The following is an 8,005-nucleotide window of genomic DNA, read 5'->3' on the forward strand; positions in this document are numbered from 1 at the left end:
GAGACCTGCCAGAGCCCTGAGGACACTGCTGGTCCTGCCTGCACCTGCCCAGGGTCCCACGTCAGCCCCTTTCCCAGTAGTGCCACAGCAGAGCTGGTCTCCAGCTCCCCACAGCCCTGCCTGGCCATGGCCCTACAAACCAAGATGAGGTTTGTCATTCTCCCAGTGACTGGGGAGACCCTAATGCTCCCAGCCCATGGGCAGCTGCCTTTTCCTGCTCCCTGACATTAAAGATCTCCATCCTCTGTCAGCTTGGCTGACACAGAGAAGATACACACAGCGTGGCAGTTCAAACCAGGGATGCCTTAAGTTTTAGCTTTCATATTTTTCCCCAGGTGTGTAGTTTTTAATTTCATATTAAGTGTTAGTGAGCTCTCTTCACAGAGTAGGTGGATAAAACAATTCCTTTTCTAGCTTGATACCAAGGACAATTGTTACAAATTGCAGGCCCAAAAGCATAAACAACGATGGACTGAAGAGAGAGAACGAGAAGAATGGGACTTCATAACCTGAAGCTGTGATTGTACAATTGATCCCAATATGCTTTTTTGATGATCAATGCTTTTTTTTTTTTAGAAAAGCTGGCCAAAAAGTTTGAAACCACGTTGCTACACATGTCTTAAGGGAGAATCTCAAGACTGAACAAGCTTTTCTTCACAATGGTGCCCGCTGCAGATCCTTTCAAGATCTTTTTCTCCTATGGTTAGCTTTAAGAATTCCATAGATATAAAGAAACTTATGAACACATAAAACCAATCTCTGTGTGACTGTAGAAGAGGGATAATCATTTATGGTAACATTTAGCTCAGGTATGTGTGCAGCTGAAGTGTAGTAAGCAAGTTCTCCAGATAAAAAAACTCAATTCAGATTTATTATTAGTTCTAATATTCTGTTATCAGTTCAATTATCTTGCTAAACTTGAAATGTTTGATTGTTTGTTTGCTTGTTTTGCCAGCCCAGATAGCGTCCTGCTTTCCTGCCCACAACTTGTGCCTGACATACCAGACCAGCAATGAACATTTTTGATTCTGGGCTACATAGAGCGAAAATTTCCTTATTCTAAGACACCAAAAAGAGCTTTGGCACCTTTTCCCTGGAAATGAATTACAATTTTCTGCCCTCTGTTAATGCAAAACTTAGTAGTGAAGATCCATATGAACTGTCAAGTACAGTTTTTCTAAGTAACGTCTTCATTACTATGGAAGTATTTTGATGTAATACCATTTCTCATTGTCATGCAACTATCACTGGATATAAACAAATGACTGCATCTGAGAGTACTGTTGTTTTGAAGAAAATATAAAATTAATCTGCATATACTTTGGTGAAATTTTGTCAAATTGGTTGATATATCTGATAGAATTAGACTACCCATGCACCATAGAAACTGTTGCCATAGCAAAAAATCTCTTAGCTCAGAGACTGTTCTCCTGGATTAAATCCAAGGATTTAAATTGATAATCTAGAGCTTTCTCTAGCAGCTAGGAAGGTCAATACTTATTAGGAAGTTGCCACACAGCTCTCTGAAGGTTGTACCATCCCACCGCTGGAATATATTCTTACCCTCACAAACAAGAGAAGTGCCATGATGTTTCCTTCCATTTCACACATCTTTGGCATTTCAAATGCCAACAGGTGGTTTAAAGGCAGTGGCATATTCTGCCAATATCTTCAGCTACCTGCCAGAAATACAGACAGTTGATGTAATAGGGTCTTCCTCTGTAATGCCTCAAAAAAACCCAGTTACTCTACTGTAGAGAAACTACTTTTGACCCATCTAGTTAGGGTAGAGAGAGTAAAAAGCATAAATCAAGATCTTTCACAATAGACACACCATTACCTGTTTGAAAGCTGATTAAAAAAGATTCATGGGTACTTGAATATTTGTGGATCGGTTTATTAATAAAGCACAAGAAAGACACTGATTAGGATTTGTTAAGGATTTTTAAATGAAAAATATGTGTTATTTCCTAAATACCTCACTAATAGAAGAAACTAAAAACTGTATTGAATTGAATAACCTGTGAGAATAATTTATTTTATGGCCTGAAGACATAATTCAATGATTTCTATTTCTCAGGAAATAGGACAGTACTGCCTAAAACTTTATCCTGGTTCAGTAGTGAAATAGGCATAGTGATTAAGAAGGAAAAAGCAACACGTAACAAGAAAAAATATATATACCAGTGGATACACATATTCTACACTTCATAAATTCTGAGTTGTAAGAAGATTTAAAGCTATCAGGAAGAAATTAATGACTGACAAGCATAAGAACAAAAGGGCATAAAAGCATTGAGTACAGTCTAAATCCTAGCTATGGCAGAGACACTGCTTGATGGTTAAATTATTAATAATAATGGAGAATTAACGTAAGTGTTCAATAGCAAAACCTTTTCTGTGTTTGTAAGAGGCAGGAATCAACATTATAACCTAATACCTCAGGAGAACTGGGAATCATTTGAGCAGTGATCAAGGAGGACCATGAACAGTATCTAATAAGGGATAAAGAAAATATTAATCATCATTGCCAGAGAAGCTGTACCCTGACCTTTCATGATTTTAGATAAATAATGTATCTCTGCAAATTTATGGAAAAGTCAAATACTGTTCCATGTTATGTATTACAAAGGCAGAGTAGCTGATCCAGGTAAGGTTGGTCAGACAAGTCCTGGGGAAGACAGAAGAATGGTTTACACAGGGTGCAATTAGAAAAAAAACATTGGAGGGTTGGAGTGGAAGTAAAAAGAAAGTCAGTATGGATGGTGAAAAAAGGTACATCAAAAGATTTAAATCAAGTATATTTGACACTTGTTCACAAGCATAAGCTACCCCTCTGGGAACTGGGTTGATTGCCATATAGGTGCAATATATTCCAACTTTTTAGAAGTACAATACATATTTTCATATTGCTCAGTGTTCCAAATAGCACAAATCAAGAATAGTTGTATGCAATATCACTAAAGTGCAAATTCACAGGTTAAAAGACTTCTTTACAGGTGAGCAAAGGAAATTTGGGTTATTAGGAAATTGAAATTAATGGGAACCATCTAAGCAGGGCTCTGTAGGTATAGACCTTATCTACTAAACTGAACCAGTGCAAAAAGCATAGGAACAATGAATTAAAGAGAATAATTTGGGTGGATTAAGTCCAATATACCTGTAAATGGATAATGTATGACATCTAAGACAAGTGTCCCCTATTTGCTAGGATCCATAATAAATGTGGAAGGAACCATCAGCTGAAGTGGTTTAGTAAGAGATTGGGATTAGTCCTGTTCCCATTACCAGAGGCTGCTTGAACTCCCAATCATAGAATTGGGTGTTGAAATGGATTTCCCAACCACACCTGCCATGTGCAGGGACATCTCCCACTGGACCAAGTTGGGCCTTACCCAGCCTGACTTTGAAGACCACTAGGGTTTGGGTATCCAACACCTTCCTGGGCAATCTGCTCCAGTTTAACCACCCTCACAGAAAAAAATTTCTTCCTAATATCTAACCTAAATTTCCTTTCTTTCAATTTGCACTCATTGCTCCTTGTCCTATCACTACAATGCCTGATGAAGAGTCCATCTCTGCCTTCTCTGTAGGCTCCCTTTGGATACTGGAAGCTTATGATGATCACCTATTGCATATAAAATATCAATATGAAAGAAGAATTACTAGATGACAAAAGATGCCAGAATATTTTTTTATTGGATATTTGCAATGCTGTCGGAAGGCAGTGGCTAGAACCTGAAGCCAAGTCTGAGGGATTTTGACTGGACCTTGCTGCTAGCCCAATGATGATCCTGCACAAATTATATCATCTTCCTCAGCTTAAGTTTCCTTGCCTAGAAAAGAGGTATAATGATAGTTACCATTTTCAAAAGGCACTTAATGAATAGTGAAAAGTGCCAGCTCATCTTTCTGGCTCTGTATTATCTTAACTACAGCCCTGTGTGATGGATGCAGCTGGTAACTACTCTAGAATGTAATTCTGATAAGGAAACAGACCACCAGAACACTTGATTAATGTAAAAGTGGGACTCAACCAGTTTCTAAGCACACCTGGAAGAACTTCGTTGGGTTTAAAAATCTGTTGAATTAGTTCCACCATTTTTCCACCCCTTTTGAACTCCATTTAATTACTGAGCTTACATATGTGTGTTTGAACAATCGTGCTCTGAGAAACATTTTAGCTTAAAAAACTTTAAAATCTGTTCTGCTTTATTGCAGAATCCTCTCTATAGCTCTCAATTTGATCTGATCACCTGATTAACAAAATGTCAGGCATTTGTTTTTTAAACTGATTTATTAAAAAAGAAGGCTGCTCTGACCCACAGAAAAGATTTACTTAAATCTCCTGCCATCTAGTGTCAGAAATAACACATTTGCACTTCCCGCAACTGATGTGAGCTCTGGCAGCTTTAAATTGTACTTTGCAAAAACTATAAAATATCCCGAGTCATTTTTTTGTCAGTTTTTAGCATGTTAGCATGATGAAAATACAGGTATGCTTATATATACATGTACTTGCGTGTACAACAAAATACATTTTCTCTATTTAACGACTCCAAAGTATGCACTAAATCCATGCTTCAGTCTTGAGGATCTGTTTGGCATTGAAACAAGATGCAGGTTTGTGCCTGAGAAAAGCATAGTTTAAGAAAACCCTTTATGGTCAATAAAGAAAGCATGCATATTTTTGCATATATTTAGGGGAATAATCTGAAATATATTAACCAGTGCTCAGTAGAATGTGCTTTTCTAGCTTTGTCACTGTCTTGGTGGTGTCTTGAGAAATCCTGTTGTTGCAGTAGCCTGGGTGAAGGTTTTGGAAGGCTTTCCACATCAGCTCCTAGCAGACCTGCTTCCTCACTGAAAGACTGGCTTGCCAGAAAGAAAGGGAGGCAGGCAGGAAACTCCTGAGGCACTTCAGTGTGGCCAGTGCCTCCCCAAGTGTGAAGTGCATCCTGTTAGAATTTCCCGTCTCTCAGTGTATTCGTTCACCCTAACTGCCCATTAGTTCTCAGGTCTTCTAGCTACCTATGACTAGATCTCTGTTTCCTCACTCATTACAGTGAGTGAATCCTTGGCGAATTCCTTTCAGCTTCCTCTCTCTTTTATCCTAGCTGGCTTTTCCAATTGCCTCCTGAGCTCTCACCCACAGGTGGTTACATTCCATTCAACATAGAAATTTCTTATTTATTTTTTTTATAAAAACAATTACCTGGATGCTTTTTATATTAGCATTTAATATAACAGTGTAATATACTGTCATTAATTAATACAAATACAGTTTAATATAATAGACTTTAAACACATTGTAAATGCAGATGTTTTTTCAGGTATGTGTCTCTACCTTATTTGGCATTATAAATGAAACCAGTGAAAATACCTGAGGTTAGGAAAAAAGATTTGTCTGTGTACCCAAGGACACTGGTACAATTGCTCAAACTACCCTTTGATCTTAGCAAGTAAAGGTTAGCACTTACTGCTTTCAAAATGTCATGTCTTGGTGTCAAATATCTCAGTGATAAACGGCAATTCAAGTGTTTTACTCCTTTTCTTGAGGAGGAGGGGTTTGTTGTTCAATTTAAGGCTCCATCCAAACCCATTAATACCTGTGCAAGGAAGTTATTAATTGGGAGTGTGTAGGGGGGTGTTCAGCATAAGATTGTAATGGTGAACAACGTGGAGATAACAGTATAGGAATGATAATGTTTTCCACTCTTTTTCTTCCCTAGACTTCTTTATTTTAACATCTGTTGATACAGTTGCTAGTGTAATGGGTATTCCTTGTGTCTGGGACCATTTGTAATGTAATACTTTAAGTGATCCTTTAAGTACAGTGAAGTGAGTAAGATGGAACACTGATGAATTGTATAAGGATTTACAGGTTATATTAAGAAAGTTGTTGGGAAAAAATGTCATCCACGGAGCCATCTGAATTATCCCCACTATAACTATATGTCTTGCTGACGTCTTGTTTTCAAGCCTAGTGTTTTCAAAGCTCCTTATTCCCACTGCCAGCCCTGGCAGTTACAGATTTGAGCCATAGTATGACCATTACCTAAAACAGTTGATTTAAATTACTGGTAGTACATCTATGCAGCACTAAAACTCTATTGTATGGTCATTGCAGCTGCACCTGTGATAACGTGTCTGTGTCTGTCAGTAAAGAAATTGATTAATGACATGAAGTTTAGCAGCAAAAAAATTAATGTCCTGATAAGAGCACAGAGAAAACTAGATTAATCCCCCTTCTCTCAAGAGTGTTGGATTTCAGGAGGTTCCTAACCTAGCCTAACCTTCTGCTCAAAAGAGGCATATATATGAGATGAGACCAGGACTTTATCCAGCTGCATCTTGAAAATCTTTAAGAACAGAATCTGGGCAACCTCTTTCACTGTCACTGTCCCAGTAGTGAGAAAGATTTAATTTGTATGTTTGAACTTCTCTTGTGTCCATTAATCTGTTGTTTCTTGTGTTCCCACCATGCACTGCTGTATTAGCCTTTGTCTATCTTTTCAGTACTTTCATCATAGTTACTGGTAATAATTCAATCTCCTCCAGATCATTATAGGGTAATCATTTAATCTCCTCCAGATCTGTCCTTCTCAAGGCTGAAGGTCCAGATTTCTCAGTCTCTTCTCATAGGAGTGTTCCAGCCCTTCAGCATTGTGCTGGCCCCTCACTGGATGTGCACTGGTTTAATTATTGCATTTTCTGTATCAGGGCCCTAAAACTGGACACAGTAGTCTAGATGTCATATACTGAGTGCCGAGAGGAATAATGACTGCCCTCAATCTACTAGTACATGACTTTTAACATAGTCCAGGATGCTCCTTCTTTGTGTACTTACTAAACTTTGGATTAACAGTCCTTTCAAGCTTGTTACCACTTTTTCACTCTTATTTCAGGCCAGCGAGTCTGACATCAAAACATAACATACTATTGAAGAATATATTTTCATTCTGGGGCAAGGTGACCTGGCATTGTGGCGAGAAAAACTCCCATAAAATTTTGACAGACTCCCATTGACACAGTATTATTGCAGTGACAAGCTCCTCTAACCCTAGATATTTGGAAAATAGCATATAATTTACTTCCCTTAAAGATTTGTCTCCTTTTGAACTTTGCAGGTTTATACGTACAAACAGATATGTATCTATTTTAAGACTAGATTGTAACACTTATGCCAGTCTGTAAGACTCTTGCGATGAGTAGGCACATGTCAATGTGCTTTTGTGTCAAGGAGGCTTTGTGGGAGGGAAATTACAGAATTAATAGAGTCACGAATCTTCCCAACACTTGTGATGGAAGGAGCATATAACAAGCAGAGATCACCCACAAATTATTCCTTCCCCTTCAGCAAGAGAAGACTGGAAGAAGTTTGTGTCTAGACTAAGCCACAGAGTCTTTTCTGGACTGCATCTGGACAATGAATTTCACGTTCATCTCATTTCTCAAGCCTGTCTAAAGACTGACTAGGAGCAACATTGTAGTGAAAAGCAAGATCACTGCTGAATGATTTTTCTGGGCTGTGACTTTTTAAACTGCTCCTTATTTTCCACTTGTCACATGGATTTTCTTCGAACTGAGATGCAAAATGGATAAACATTTGTTTTCAAACTAAAGTTCAAAATCACAAAGTCCACTGAAAATGGAGGTAGGATGAGCTCTCTGTTAGTACATCCCTCAGTCTAACAGCTGGCAGACTGATACCTCTTGCATGTTCTGCCCAACTTGTTTACTTGAGCTAAAATTCACCGTGCCATCTTAGTTATGTAGATAATGTCTGGCATTCAGAAATAGGATATGCCTCTTGGATTCCATGGAAAAGGTATAGTGAGCTTTTGACAAGGCACCACAGAATCTTTGGTTAATTCCTAAGCACATGCAGATAAATCTACTACCCTTAAATTAAAATGATGGCAAATGAGGGTACTTAGCACCTCATTTAGCCTGGGTATAAGTAAGTCCCTGGTAAATTTTAAGAAGACTGATTTCAGTTCTA

This window comes from Poecile atricapillus, chromosome 2, assembly GCF_030490865.1.
Source record: "Poecile atricapillus isolate bPoeAtr1 chromosome 2, bPoeAtr1.hap1, whole genome shotgun sequence".
Lineage (NCBI taxonomy): Eukaryota > Metazoa > Chordata > Aves > Passeriformes > Paridae > Poecile > Poecile atricapillus.